A 16469-nucleotide genomic window follows, 5' to 3' on the forward strand; every position below is an offset into this window, starting at 1 on the left:
TGTCTGACTCTGCCATCCCATGGGCTGTAGCTTGCCATGCTTCTCTGTCCATGGAATTCTCCAGGCAAGAATACTGGAGTGGGGTAGCCACTCCCTTCTCCAAAGGATCTTCCCACCCCAGGGAACAAACCTGGGTCTCCTGCATTGCAGGCAGATTCTTTGCCGTCTGAGCCACCGGGAAAGCCCAATGTTGAAATACATTGATTCAAATCTTCTCTGAGAAGCACTCTGATTCCCACATGGACTGAGTCAGACCTTTTTTCCTGGACTGCTTTCCTCCAATTTTAGAACAGTAACATATCATGTTATTGTTTGTTTCCTTGCTTTTGTCTTGCTCAGGCTATGAGCTTTTGCTTGGTATCCTGAGTACCCAGCACAGTAGAGTAAGCAAAATTCTGTGGCAGAACTGAAGAAAGAGTTGTGTGAGATGAGTTTGCAGGGCAGGCAGAACGAGACACCCCACCCCCCACCCCGACCCCTGGCCCAGCATGCTTGGAAGCTTGGAAATTTCCTGATGAGTGTTTTCCTGTTTTACAAAAATCCTTGTCTGTCTCTAGAAGCCCATGTTCTCCTCTGCCGGTATCAGGGCACATCTGGTTGTTGGTACATATTGCTTAGTTAGAAACTCTTAAAACAGCATGAAATTGTTAGCACGTTGCTCCTGCCTGCCAAGCTGTTCTTGAGACTCGAGCTTTGGTGGATTTGGTTTTCTGTTTGTTTTCTGTTTTCACGCAGTTTAGAAAATTGGTCTGTGACAACCTTGGGGGAAATAAGCCTGCCTTGAGCTCTGCCAAGGAGAGGGCAAGCCTGAGGTGAGGGCTGGGGAAAGCGGGGGACGGAATCAGCCTGGAGAGGCTGTCGGAGTCCTCACTTGGGTTTCGTCTCCTTGGGTTTTGGGTTGGACGTTCAGGCTAATTTGATGTGCTGGGAGAAGGATGCCCGAAGGAGGTGGGGGTGGGACCAGGGAGAGCCTTGTCTCTGGATGGGTCCTCATGGGAGACCAGCGCTGACCAGTCCAGAAGCTTTGGGTTCTGGAAAACATAGACACGCTCTCTCTGAATAAATGCCCGGAGGTGGGGGCTGTGAAGGAAGGGTGCCCCTTCCTCTTGCATCTGATTTCTCTGCTATCTTGGTGTGTGGGAAATGCTAGAAACCAACTTTTCCCACATGGCCCCAATATGCTGTTTCCCCCTCCCCTCTCTTGGTAACGCTTGTCTCTTGGCAGATTTCTTTTCTGGAAATAATCTCATCTGGGGAAAAGTCTGGGCTGGTCTATTTCACCTTGGGTGGTAGTTGTTAATCTTGTTGGAGGTGGAGACTCGGCCAAGCCTTCTCCTGGATGGTCAGATGGGGCATGGGAAAGGCAGGTGGGAAGGGTCTTCAGCACCCCAAGGCAGGACTCAGTTTGACTCCTGGCAGCAGAGAGGGGACTCGTCAACTGTTCTGGTCAAAATGCCAATAGCAGCATCACTCCTTTCTCCCCCAAGCACTATGCGTTGTCTTTGGTGTTCTCTGCTCCATCCTTTTACTGTTATTTAGAGATATTTTTACCTTTTTCCACAATAGTGTGGCCTCCATTTCAGCCTCTACTCTCTCCTCAGGGAATGGTTCTGGGCTGTGCTGCTGGGTTCTGGGTCTTTGTGAGCAAGATTTCTAGTCTGGCCTTGGCATCCTGAATGAATCTCAGAGCACATTCCCCAGGATCCCAGAGATGGGCATTCTGTCCCCTTATTGCCCTGGGACTCCGAGGGCTTTTTACCATGATATACACCAAATATTTTGTTCCCCCACCCCTCAAATGTGTATATTGAAACCTAACCCCTAGTGTGATGGTATTAGGAGGTGGGGCTTTAGGGGCTGATTAGGTCATGGGGTAGAGTCCTCATAAATGAGATTAGTGCCCCAGAGAGCCTCCTCCCCTCCTACCATGTGAGGACAGAGCAAGAAGATGGCCATCTATGCACCAGGAAGTGGACTCTCACCAGACACCAAATCTGCCAGAGCCTTGATTTTGGAATTCTGGCCTTCAGAATGGTGAGAAATAAATAGTTCCAAGCCATGTAGTCTGTAGTATTTTCTTTTTTTGGCAAGACGTGGCAAGAATATTGGAGTAGGTTGCCATTTCCTCTTCCAGAAGATCTTTCCAACCCAGGGATCAAACTTGTGTCTCCTACATCTCCTGCATTGGCAGGCAGATTCTTTACCATTGAGCTACGTGGGAAGCCTCATATTATTGAGTGGACTAAGCCACACCCCTAAAATCCAGTTCTCTCAGGCAAATTTTCCTGGTATCTACAATGTGCCAGACACTGAACATGTGGCTTAGATATAAAGACTTGCCCAAGCCATACAGGAGGTAAGTGACATTGTGAAAAAGTGACATATAAATGTGTGTCTGTCTGATGTCAAAGTGTTTTATCATTCTCTACACCAGGGGTTCATGTATTCAGGAAGAGCAGGGATTAGAGGGGCTTGCTTCTGAATATTTGTTGCCCTGTCCCCAGCCCAATACTACTGGCCTAGCTTTCCTAGTCCTACACTCCCCAACTCTAAGCCTGCAGGAATGCCCTTGCTGCTATCCAGATCTAAATCAAGACAAAATCCTCCATCATCACCCTTGAGCTTTAGTTAATATATCAAAACAGTCTTTAATTTAAAAAGGTGGGGGAAGGGAGAGAAGTTCAGAAAGAAACCATTGGAAGAGTCTATAAGTTTTGAATTCTGAATGGTAACGCTTGTAGTCACATGGTGTCATATTTCAACCCAGCCACTTGTTGGGGATCCCCCAGTGTGGCTCCCTATCAGGCAGTAGGAAATTATCCCTCACTGCCCCCGCTACCCCCTCCATCTTACCTGGGAAGGGTTTGAGGCAAATGTCCCTGCCATGCCTGTAACCTAGATTGGGGTTCCTAAACTGAAATTCATGGTTAAGCTTCTGGAGCCTGAGAATTGCTAGAAATTGAATGAAAAATATGATTGCATGGGTGTATATGCTTTTTTTTTTTTTTCTGGGAAGTGTGTTCACGGATGTAGTCAGATTCACAAAGTCAGTTGCCCAGAAGTCAGTAAGGTCTAAGAAACCCTGGAGGTGAACATGGGGCATCCATGTGAGGAATTAAGTGCTAGGACGAGTCTTGCTTCCTCTGGAAGAACTGGTGGTATATTTTCTCCTCTTGTAATTGATTTTCTCTGCATGACATCATTAAAGCATTTCTAATTTATTTCATTTTAATTTTTACTGATATTATTTCTACCTGGATCAATTTAATTTTGTGTAAATATTACAGAAAGAGCTGGCTCATTAATCAGTTTCTTTTTCTTCTTGTTCTTTTTCTTATTCTTCTGTGCCACTAAACCTTATGGGCCCTGTTTGTTCATTTGAATAACTACTGGAGGACAGTGTTGGTTAAAAAAAAAAGAAGGGGGATTGTGGTACATTGCAAACAAAATGGGATTTTGAGTTGGTAAACCCTCGCTCAAATCCAAAAGTCACATTTAAACACTGTTCTTCCTCACTCTTTCCCCAAGGGCAGGACACAACTGAGAATGTTTACTGGGCCCCTGAGACAGGGGCATTTCCTCTCACTGTTTCCTGTGTAGCAGCTGTGGCAAGATAGGCCTTGTGGAAAGGGCCACAGGGGGGCCTCTGGCCTGTTATATCCTAATCTAGGCATTAAGCCTGCCTGCACTGGACTCATACTTTGTCTAGCCTAGCTCACCAACGTGAGTGCCGGGCCTTTGGCCAGAATAAAGTTTTCCTATGCTTAGCATAGGTTGGGTTTTAGGAAACATCCTTAAAAGACAGATCATATTTGATTTGTGCTTTTTTCCCTCTATCTTACTAATGCAGATGTGATGGCTGGAACTCTAGCAGCTACTTTAGAACATGAGAATGAGGGCTGGCATGGCAGAGTGATAAACTGGATCCGTAGGATTGAGGAAATGCCAAATAGTCTTGCATTGTCACCTTCTAGCATTCTTTTAATTCAGAAAGAAATAAGTTGTTTAAGTCACTGTTATATTGGACTTTTCTGTCACATAGGACCTGACCATGACAAATCCAGTGGTTGCATTTTGTTTCCCTAGTCAGATTACCCAGGTTAAAATCCTACCTCCATTATCTTATAGACTTCAATGTGGGGAATCTCATAACCTTTATAAGCCTTCAGTTTTTTTCTTTTTTTGACTGTGAAATGAGGGTCATTAATGTATGGTTCTCTTAGAGTTATTATACATGTTAATATGATATAATGTATATAAAGTGCCTGGTATGTCTTCAGTATTCAATAAATGTTTCTGTTACATTGTTCTTATTTCTATCATCATCATCATCCTGGGGCATCTATAATCCTTGGAGAACTTCCTGGGGGTGGCTATAGGAGGCTGAGTCATGTGTTCAGGATCCTGGAGTCTGTATCTCTTAATCTCTTTCCATAAGAGAAACAACTTGTAAATTCAGGAAAGTTACTTATACCCTATGAGCTTCCCCTTCCACATCTAAAGCAGAGTTAATAGTAATCGTAGGCTTCTTAGGAAGCTTAATGAGAAAATATGTGTAAAGCAGTCAGTGCAATGCATAGAGCAGGCATGTCACAAATGTTAGTTCCCATCTCTTTGTCCTCTTGATACTTGCTTTTACTCTGTAACACAGGGCCCCTCCCCTCTCCTGTACTATTCCTAGCCTGAGTACAGTGTAAATTGGCAGTGGCTGCTCAGCGGCTGTATGTGAATCCAGCTGGTGAAGGGCCAGTGGCCCAGCCAGGATAGAGTTATGCAACCTCACTGTGAAGACTTAAGCTGGTGAGCTGGATGGGTGTGGATGGCAGGAAGTCTCTTGGGGTCAAGGGTAGAGGACTGGAGGATTCGGGGGACAGAGAGAAGATGGGCAAGGTTTAACAGCAGTGTTCGGGGCCTTAGTGAGAAAAAGTGGGAGAGGGAGGTCTCTCCTCTTCCCTCTTTAAAACATACTGCTTTTAATTTTTCAGATCCAACTCCGCAATTTTCAGGGTGAGAGGCAACAGGCAAAATAGTAATCTCTACGAAAACAGTAACACTCATCTTAAAGAGCTGTTTACGAGGCTCTGACTAAATGAAATAATTTATATAAAGGTGTGTGTGGCACATAATGTGGGCCGCTTGCTCTGACCCCATCTTCCATTCACACCAACCCATTCTTGCCTCTTATTGGGTTTGTTACACCTGAAGGTGCCCCTGGGGGTCCTGAGTACCATCTGTTTGCACCTGAGATAAGGCTCTGGGACTGGACAGCTTCATGTGGGGTGAACACAAGTTGTTGTGAAAAGTTGGGTATAGAAGCAGGACCTGGGAGTCCTATAGCAGCAGCCCTGCGCTGCAAACCCCCAACCCCTGACTCCATGCAGCATCTGCATGCTTCCCACTGGGCACTATCCTTCCCTCCCAGGATGGGCAATGGAACAGACCCCTGCTCTCCATTCCCTTTTCTCCACGCCCTCTTCAGCATTTGTTGTTTGTAGACTTTTTGAAGATGGCCATTTTGACCAGTGTGAAGTGATATCTCACTGTAGTTTTGATTTGCGTTTTTCTAATAATTAGCTATCTTAAGCATCTTTTCATGTGCTTTTTGGTCATCTGTAAGTCTTCTTTGGAGAAATATCTATTTAGATCTTTGGCCCATATTTTGATTGGGTTCATTGTTTTTTTTTTTCCCCTAGTATCTATATTTCATGTTTTGGGGACAAATTTTAAATTGATTATATCTTTATTCTCTATCTAGAAAAGACACAAAACTCAGAATGCTTTAAGTAATTCCCATCTTTCATGCTACCATGGACTAGTATTTGGTTCTGCCATATTTTTGCTATTTGTCAATATTATTATTTTTAAAATCTATACCTGTCTAGATTCACCACCATGTTTGTTGTAGCTGTTCAGTCTCTAAATCGTGTCCAACTCTTTGTGACCCATGGACTGCAGCACACCAGGCTTCCCTGTCCTTCGCTATCTCCCAGAGTTTGCTCAAACTCATGTCCATTGAGTCAGTGTTGCCATCCAACCATCATATCGTCTGTTGTCCCCTTCTCCTCCTGCCTTCAGTCTTTCCCAGCATCAGTGTCTTTTCCAATGAGTCAGCTATTCATATCAGGTGGCCCAAGTATTGGACCTTTGGCTTCAGCATCAGTCCTTCCAATGAATATGTAGAGTTGATTTTCTCTAAGATTCACTAGTTTTACCTCCTTGCTGTCCAAGGGGCTCTCAAAAGTCTTCTCCAGCTCCACAGTTCAAAAGCATCAATTCTTCAGCGCTCAGCTTTATTTATAGTCCAAATCTCACATCCATACATGACTACTGGAAAAACCATAACTTTGACTCTATGGATCTTTGTTGGCGAAGTGATTCTCTGCTTTTTAATACACTACCTAGGCTTGTCATGGCTTTCTCCCCAAGGAGTAAGTGTTTTTTAATTTCATGGCTGCAGTAACCATCCATAGTGATTATGGAGACCAAGAAAATGAAGTCTGTCACCGTTTCTATTGTTTCCCCATCTATTTGCCATGAAGTGATAGGATCAGATGCCCTGATCTTAGTTTTTTGAATGTTGAGTTTTAAACCAGCTTTTTCACTCTCCTCTTCCACCTTCATCAAGAGACTCTTTTGTTTCTCTTCATTTTCTGCCTGTAGGGTGGTATCATCTGCATATTTGAGGGTTTTGCTATTTCTCCTGGCAATCTTGATTCCAGCTTGTGATTCATCCAGCCCGGCATTTCACATGATGTACTCTACATTTAAGTTAAATAAGCAGGGTGACAATATACAGCCTTGACATACTTCTTTCCCAATTTTGAATCAGTCTTTATTCTATGTCCAGTTCTAACTGTTGTTTTGTGACTTGCATACAGGTTTCTCAGGAGATAGGGGAGATGGTATGGTTTTCCCATCTCTTTAAGAATTTCACAGTTTGTTTGTGATCCACACAGTCAAAGGGTTTAGTGTAGTCCATGAAGCAGAGGTAGATGTTTTTTTCTGGAACTCTCTTGCTTTTTCTATGATCCAACAGATGTTGGCAATTTGTTTAAACACACACACACACACACACACACACACACATGCACACATGCACACGTGCATATCCCTGGAGGAGGAAATGGCAACCCACTCCAGTATTCTAGCCTGGAAAATCCCATGGACAGAGGAGCCTGGTGGGCTACAGTCCATAGGGTTGTAAAGAGTTGGACACAACTGAAATAACTTAACATACATATATATATATATATATATATATATATACCCACAACCATTTTTTGTAATCCCATCTCTCTTCCTTTTTCTGAAGTAATCTTTTAGTAGTTATTCAAAGAAGATCTGTGTTTAGTTAACTCAGTCTTTTTCTGAAATATCTTTTCCTTTGTCCTCCGTCTCAGATGTGAGTCAACTGAATACAGAATTGCAGATGGACTTTCTCTCCCTGCTTAGCACTTTTAAGATATTATTCCCTCATCTTCTGGCAGCTATTGTTGCCAATAAGAAGAGTGATATCAATCTGGTAGACATGTCTTTGAAGATAATCTTCCTGTATTCTCTAGTATCTTTGAAAATATTATCTTTTCCCTTGATGTTCTGTGGTTTCACAATCATGTGGCTAAGTATGTATTTGCTTTTACTTATTCTACATGTTTTCCAACCCGAGGCTTAGAACTTTTTTTTTCAAATCTGGAAATCCCTTCGCCACCATCTCTGCAAATATTACCTCTCACCCTCTTCTCTGTTGTCTCACTTTCTGTAGCACTTATTGCCAGATAGATACAAAACTATTAAAACATATTCTCCATGGCTCTTAATTTCTTTCTCGTATATTCTTTCTTTCACATATTTAACAAAATGTCCTTTTCTTTATGGTGTGTTTTAGATGATTTTTTGTGGATCTGTTTTTCAAGTCACCAGTTTCCTCCACAGCTCTGTCAATGGACTGTTGAACCAGCCTATGGAAGTTGTTGTGTTTTTCAATTTGAAAGATTATGTTTTTCATTTTTTCAACTTTATTTTAGTCCTTTTTTTTGGCTGCATGATATATGGGATCTTAGTTTCCCAACAAGAGATCAAACCCATACCTATTGCATTGGAAGCGTGGAGTCTTAACCACTGGACCTCCAAGGAAATCCTATTTCAGTTCTTTTTCAAAGCAATTCTTCTTTTTTCATAATGTCTGCACTTGCTATATAGGTTATATTCTTCTAGTTTTAAAACATTTTAGACAAAGTTATTTAAAATTCCTTTTTTGAAGGTGTAGTTGGCAATTCCTTGGGAATGATTTCTCTCACTTGTAATTTTTGCTGACACTCGTGGTTTTGCATTTCTTTGTGTGCTTTGTAAGTTTTGTCTCATCTTCAGTAGGATTTTCTTCCACTAAATCTTATATATTCTCTAGTATTTGGAGACATCCCTCTGGTGTAGTTTCTTCATTATAGGATTCTTTTCTAGGATCAGTTTTACTTCATTTTATTGGCTTTGGGCTTTTTTTTTCCCCTGGTAAGGGTGAGAATTTGAGTTTTATACTAGCACACACAGGCTAAATGCTCCAATTACTTTCATTAACTTTCCTTTTTTTTTTCTTACCCACACCCTGGGGTGGCCAGCCAGTTTCTCTGCTGATTAGCAGTTTTTCTGATGGCATTGTACCTTCCAAAATAATTTTGTCCTAGTTTTAGCTCCTGTGACAAACTGGAACTGTGGCTTTGATTTCTGTCTGTGTGTGATATCAAAGCCCTCTGTAAGGCCATGCTTCTCACTTTTCAAAGTGCATATGAATCACTTTGGGTACTTGCTAAAATGAATCTTCTGATTCAGTGTGTCTGGGGTAGGCCTGAGGTTGTGCATAACAAACTCTCAGGTAATCCTCATGATACTGATTCAAAACTGCTTGGAGGAGCAGAGTCCGCCAACATGTACATCTCTTGTCAATTACCCCTGTGGACCTGTCGGGTTTACTTCTCACTCTCTGTTCTGCATTCTCTTTTTTTGACAGTTTGATATTTCCCTCTTGAGGGTCCCCTCAACCTTAGACTATGACATCTAGGCTTAAACTATGAGACACAGGCTCTTTCCTCTTTCAGAAAAACTCTAGGTAGCAAGTGTTTTAATTAGGACAAAATATGGCTTTGAGTCACAAGCAACACCTCCCTAATTAAAATAGGTGAATATTTCTCACTCACATGAGAGGATCCAGAGTTAGGAAGTGTAGGAGTGTATGGTGGGTATATTACAATTATCAGGGACTTAGACTTCTTGCATTTTGCTGCTCTACCATTCTTGGTGTGCTGCCTCATAATTTAAGATAGCTACAAGAGCTCCAGGCATCACATCACACTCCCACTAGCAGAAAGAGATAGATTAAGAAAGGCAAACCTTTAAGGACACTTCCCAGCAGTTACAAATGCCAATTTCATTTATGTCTCATTGATAGGCATTTAGTCACATGTTTACTTCTAATTGCAAAGGGGGCTAGGAAATGTAGTGTTTATTCTGGGTGCCAGCTAAAAATTGAAGCATCTATTGCTAACAAAGAGGGGAATTGATATGCAATAGTTTCTGCCATGAATATAGAATGCAGTTTTCTAGAATTTTACGGCATTCCTTTAGCTTTGGACCCAGAAGATTGGTGGGGTGGTGGTGGTGATGATGATGGAAAAAACAACCTTGTTTGTAAAATGTCAGTCTTGGAGTTCCAATAACCAATGAACACAGTTTTTTGTGTTTTTTTTTAAAGATAGGTATTTCAAAAGGAAATTATACTCTCTGATTAGTTTATTCCTTGCATGAGGAGAAAGCAGAACTTTGAGTATCTCATAATGTCTACAAATGGGAGCATTTTTCCTCAGTCTTGCAAGATTTGCCAGGAATAGCCAGGTGACAAAAGAGAAAAGAAAGAAATGGAGACACTCTGAGAAGTCAGAGCACTGGAGGCTGGGGCAGGAGCAGAACTTTTACAAGATAGGAGCGAAACCAGTTTGCAAGAATGGAGAGAAACAGCAGCCCATGTGTCAGAGTGGAACAGCTGAAGATATACACGTTGCTCTATCTGGGCATCTATGTGGAGGCAGAGCCAGGAGGTGGGGGTGGAGGGGAGAGGGAGCAAGAGAGGAGACTCAATAATAGTCATCACGTCACATTTTAGTACTTCTAAGATCTCCATACCTGGCTGCAGGGGAGCTGGGCAGTACAATCAGAAGTCTCAGAGTAGGGAAGAGAAGGCAATTTAGGCAAGTAAATATCCACATCAGCTCTATGTTAGGACCCAACACAAGTACTGGCTAGTTATGATCCTCTGGGTCACCAGGGATATAAATGTTATATCATAACAATATATGTGTAATTCATATTAGCATATTAGTGACTAGACGTCCTGCTTTAAAAGCAAAAACAAATTTGCCCTGTAGACTTTTACCATTTTTTTTTTTTAAACTATGGAACCCCCTTTTCATGGAAAACCAATTAATTGCCTTTTGCCCTAGTGTTCCTCACAGTATCCTCTAGAAAAATCATACCATGGATAAGGAAACTAGTTGCCCAGGAGAAGCACTAATATTTTTAGTACTAAATTCAGAGAGTTACCCCTGAGGATACTTAATAATGAAAACACTGTGTGATGTAAGGAACAATGTCTTCAACAGCCTTCTTACCCGAAACATAATAATGCTTTTCATGGGACTGTTTCTTGTAATTACATTTAAAAATGCTGATGGCATCACACCAAAAACAGTTCAGTAAAAGCAATTCTGCTGGGGCCAATGTGATGCACTCCAGGCATCCGTGTTTCAGACGCTCTGGCAGGATCCAGGGATTGGTGTTAGGAAATCTGGGAAGGGTGGATGGACTGCTTATCCTTCAAGCAATCCTCTCTGAACAGTGTTATTTCTCAACGGGGCTTTTAAGTAAATATTTAGTGGCAGAGGGTTCAAACTGTCCTTCCTCGCTGGGCTTGAAGGGCAGTGTTCTTCATTCCCTGTGAGTTCCTATCCACATTTTGACTGATGATTGAGCTTGGGTGAGATTGGCATCCCTTTGGAAAGCTGAGCCCTCCCATCACTGCCCACAAGCAAGATCAGAACTCTCTGCTAAAGTTGCCTGGAGCCCATTTCACAGCATCAGGGAATGAACAAACCCAAAGCCTACTTCAATTAACATGGCTGATGCAGTGCCCATGGCTAAGAATGTTTAAGATCGGTATAACCAGACCCTTGCCACTGCCAAATAAAATCTTGGCAAAGCACCAGAGAGTGCCTGGCTTTGGGCAGTGCTACTGTCAGGACTCTATCCAAGAAAAACTCTCCTTGAGTGCCAAGGTAACTAAATGAAGTAACTTGTACTGGATCGGGATCGTTATTTATAAATCGGTTCAAATGTGGAGTGCCTCTGAGAGATAACATATTTAGTTTTAGGACCGTTGATTTGTGGACTTTCTTTCTGGAAATAATTGGCTGGCATGGCAAATTTATTTTTGGGTCACCTCTAATTTGAGATAGTAAAACGTCATCTCTGTGTACAAGAATGCCTGTCTTTTGTCCCTGGGTGGGGACAGAGGACATTGGGATTGGCATCTAGGATGCCCAAAGGGTCACTAGGAAACAAGCTAGAAAGAAATGATTCCAGAACATACCCCTCCTGGGTGCTTGTCTGAACACTTTACACAGCAGACACTGAATCCCACTGACAGAGACCCCCTCTTCCGGAACTATTCTAGGTAGACATCACCAGGCCGAGCTCTAAGTAGCAGTCCAGGCCAGGGTCCACTCCAGGTCAACAAGAGTTGCACATTATCTAATATGCTCTAGGGATTGAGTATAATGGTGACCGAGTAGTCCAGTGGATGGAATAGCTATTTCTGATGCTTGCATGATCCCTAAAGTATAAGAATTTGATATTTGCTGAAATGTGCATTTGATCTGCTGACAGTGAACATCTGGGGTAGGGAAAGAGCCTCTTATTAAACAGCATTTGCATTCTGTTTTCCATCATGGAAGTGAAAAGAATTTCCTATGTATATGTGTACCTGAGAAATAGCTCCTCTCCCAAGCCAGTTCTTGTTGCTAGTGAAAGAATTGAAGTTTAAGAAAAGAGACATTTTGGATAAGTTAGAGTGAAATGTCACTCACACACACACACATACACATAGACACACCGATGGTAATTTAATACAGGGTAAATGTTGCATTGCCAATAAGTGAGAGAAAAGATAGATTACTCAATAAATGAGATTGAGGTCATCAAAAATTTAGGGAAAAAGTGAAATATCACTCATACAAAAACACACACATACTCACACAGATGGTAATTTAATACGGGATAAATTTTGCATTGCCAATAAGTGGGAGAAAGGATAGATTACTCAATAAACGAGATTGAGGTCATCAAAAATTTAGGGAAAAAAATTGGCTCCCTTTTTCCCTCCTATATTAAAAATTTATTCTAGATGGAATAGAAAGCTAAATTACCCTGCAAAAAAACACCAAAAACCTTTAAAACATCTGAAGAAAATATAAATGAATATTTTATTAACCTTAGGAGTAACAAAGGATGCCACAAAGGAGACATTTATTATATTTGCATTAACATAAAAACTTTCATACCAAAAAAGATACTGTAAACAAAATCAAGACAAATGATACTCTGGGAGACAGTATTTATAACATATGTAAGAGACAGAGGGTTAAAAACCACAAAAATAGAGTTTCTGTAAAATTCAGTTAAAAGTCAAATGACCCAACAGAAAAATAGATACGAAATGAGAATAGGCAATGTATAGCAAAAATAAGAAAAAACCACACAGTTGACTAGTTATCAGAGACCTAGTTATCAGTGAGGTGTTTTCCTAATATCAAATTAATACAAATTTGAGAAGGTTTAAAGTTTCCGTATTGGCAGGATGCAGAAAATTTTGAGTGAAGTGGAATGTAAACCTCAGCCTTAGGACATCAGTGTGGCAGAGGCAAGCAAAGTTTTCAATGCATAAATCATCTAACCCAGGTCAACACTTGCGCATCTCCCCAAAAAGGCATGTGGAAAGAAATGTTTTGCCACATTATATGAGGGGAAATTTAGAAACACCTGAAATGCCCATGCATAGGTAGGTCTCTGCTGTGAAATATAAAGAGCATTTAAAAGGATAAGGAATGTACTGGCATAGAGAGATCTGCTAGATTTAAGAGAAAGTGCAGGATTTCCCTGGTGGTCCGGTGGTTAAGAGTCCGCCTGCCAATGCAGGGGATATGAGTTTGATCCTTGTCTCTGAAGATTCCACATGCCGCAGAGCAACTAAGCTCGTGCGCTACAACTGCTGAAGCCTGCACACCCTAGAACCTGTGCTCTGCAACAAGAGAAGCCATCCCAATGGAAGCCCATGTTCTGCAACTAGAGAGTAAGTCCCAGTCACTGCAACTAGAGAAAGCCTGCGTGTAGTGACAAAGACCCAGCACAGACAAAAATAATTAAATAAATAAAAATTTTTTTAAAAAAGGAAGTGCAAGTTATAGCACCGCATGTCTGACACAGTACCATGTAACACAGACCAAGGCACAGGGTCTGTAAGGAATATGTCACACTGTTTGTGTGTATGTGCATGCTCTCTGAGTAGGGAAGGAATCAAGATTGCCGGGAGAAATATCAATAAACCTCAGATATGCGGATGACACCACCCTTATGGCAGAAAGTGAAGAACTAAAGAGCCTCCTGATGAAGGTGAAAGAGGAGAGTGAAAAAGTTGGCTTAAAGCTCAATGTTCAGAAAACTAAGATCATGGCATCTGGTCCCATCACTTCATGGGAAATAGATGGGAAAACAGTGGAAACAGTGTCAGACTTTATTTTTTGGGGCTCCAAAATCACTGCTGATGGTGATTGCAGCCATGAAATTAAAAAACGCTTACTCCTTGGAAGGAAGGTTATGGCCAACCTAGATAGCATATTTAAAAGCAGAGACATTACTTTGCCAACAAAAGTACGTCTAGTCAAGGCTATGGTTTTTCCAGTGGTCATGTATGGATGTGAGAGTTGGACTGTGAAGAAAGCTGAGCGCCGAAGAATTGATGCTTTTGAACTGTGGTGTTGGAGAAGACTCTTGAGAGTCCCTTGGACTGCAAGGAGATCCAATTAATCCATCCTAAAAGAGATCAATCCTGGGTGTTCATTGGAAGGTCTGATGTTGAAGCTGAAACTCCAATACTTTGGGCACCTCATGCGAAGGGTTGACTCATTGGAAAAGACCCTAATGCTGGGCAGGATTAGGGGCAGGAGGAGAAGGGGACGACAGAGGATGAGATGGCTGGATGGCATCACCGACTCGATGGACATGGGTTTGGGTAGACTCCGGGAGCTGGTGATGGACAGAGAGGCCTGGCGTGCTGCAATTCATGGGGTCGCAAAGAGTCGGACATGACTGAGCGACTGAACTGAACTGATGAGTTAGGGAGGAAAATGGTGAAACGGAACTTTGCTCTTTTCTCTGCCTATTTGTATGTTGTTTAACATTACACGCACACAGAATGAAATGTTGCATTCTGTAGTGGCTTAGTCACTTAAAGTGAGTGATCCTATCTTTCTGGCTATACAAGCACTCATTTATTCATTTAAAAAATATTTTTTTGACTGCCTCTTATGTGCCCAACACAGAAACTAGGGAAAAGCTAGAGAGAGCTATCTGTAAAACTGTTTCAGTAAGTGCTCTGGTTGTCAATTGTATCAGTCAGCTCAGGCTGTCATAACAAAATACCACTGGCCTGGTGGCTTAAGCCACGTAAATCAATTTTCTCACACCTCTGGAGGATGGAAGTCCAAGATCAAAATGCCAGCATGGTTGGGTTCTGGTGAGAACTTTCTTCCTGACTTGCAGGTGGCTACCTTCCTGCTGTGTCCTTACATAGTGGAGAGAGAGACAGAGAGAGAGAGAGATTAAGAGAACTCTTCTTCTAATGAGAAGAATCCCACCATGGTGGCCCCACTCTCATGACCTCATCTAACCCTAATTATCTCCCAAAGGCCCCACCTCCAAATACCATCGCATTGGGGATTAAGGCTTCAACTGGCAGTGGGGACATAGTCCATAACGATGATATATTCTGTAGCATCTTAAAAATAAAAATTTGACAGAGACTTGAAGGTATAACAGATGTGAAATTACAGAGGTAGATTACCACTTGCAGCATGTATGAAGGAAATGGAATTGTCAACACTACCTTATCCCCCTTGAGAATATAAAATGGTTGAAGCAGTGGAGAGGGAGAATAGATGAGCAAAGAGATTTCTCTGGAGGGAGCTGTTGCAGTGCTCTGACTCCCTGCCCTCAGTGTGTGTGTGTGTATGTGTGTGTGTTGATGAAAGACACACAAGACAGCTAGACTAACCACTCCCTCTCTTCCCACCAAAGGCTTTCAGCCTAAAGCAAACTGGAGCAGGGGGATGGGAGGAAGATATGCTCTTCAATCAAGTTAAATCTTTATACAGAAACAGGCATTCAACGTGCTAAATCAGGACTATGTCTGTCGCTTCTAGTGACTTAGTGTGTCAGCCACCCAAGACTGAACTAAAAAGTCATGAATCTACAAGTTTTTATTTCATGGTAAAGAAAGACTGCCCATGTGGAGTCAGATTTAAAGGGATAATGAGAGACGAAAATAAAATTGTGCTTTGATTACATCATAAGTCATGCGTAGTCAATATACTGGTTACATGTAATTGCTCATCAAGCAAGAGGAAAAACTGTAGAGTCAGTGGGAGGGGAGGGTGATGTGTATTTCCAGGCTGTACACAGGATACCTATGGTTTTCCATCTAAATGTGATCCCTGAGCAAGCCAGAAGTCTGTCCAAACTTAGCTGTATTTATGGACTTGGAGATTCACCAAGAACCCCTGATGTACTTCTTATAGATGCCAAGGGTTTACTATGGTATAGTTTGGAAGGTTTTCCACTAAAAAAATCTAGTTAAAATTGTGCCTTGGCACCTGAAAGATTAGCCTTCGTTTATCCAGAAAATGAAGCTGCCTGATTGGAATTTACCGCTATAGTATTTTGACATTTTACTAAGCCATGCTAGTCCCTGGAGATTCATGAAATCCCCTCTGAGCATTTGGAGAAGGCATCTAAAAGACATGCTGGACCCGCTGGTCCCAGGGAGACTCTCTCCTGGCAAATCTGGCAAATTCTTCCTCTTTTCCTCCTTCGAGATTCAGCTCAAATATTACCTCTGTGAAGATTTGCCCATTTCTATGGCTAAGTCAATTCTTTTTCTGGATTCTGGCTGAACAGTCTATCTAGCTGTTCATACATGTGTGTTGTACAGAACATATTTATTTACTTATCTGCTCTTCCATAAGATCTTCAGCTTCTTGAAGGTTAGAAATACTGTATTTCATCAGTTTTAAGCACCCTCCCCTCCATTTTCGCATTGCTGAAGTTAGGGTGGCTTTTGATGGCATGTCATAAGCAATATGTATTTTTTAGTG

The sequence above is a fragment of the Giraffa tippelskirchi genome, chromosome 4 (assembly GCF_054371585.1).
Source record: "Giraffa tippelskirchi isolate mGirTip1 chromosome 4, T2T-mGirTip1v1.2.pri, whole genome shotgun sequence".
Taxonomy (NCBI): domain Eukaryota; kingdom Metazoa; phylum Chordata; class Mammalia; order Artiodactyla; family Giraffidae; genus Giraffa; species Giraffa tippelskirchi.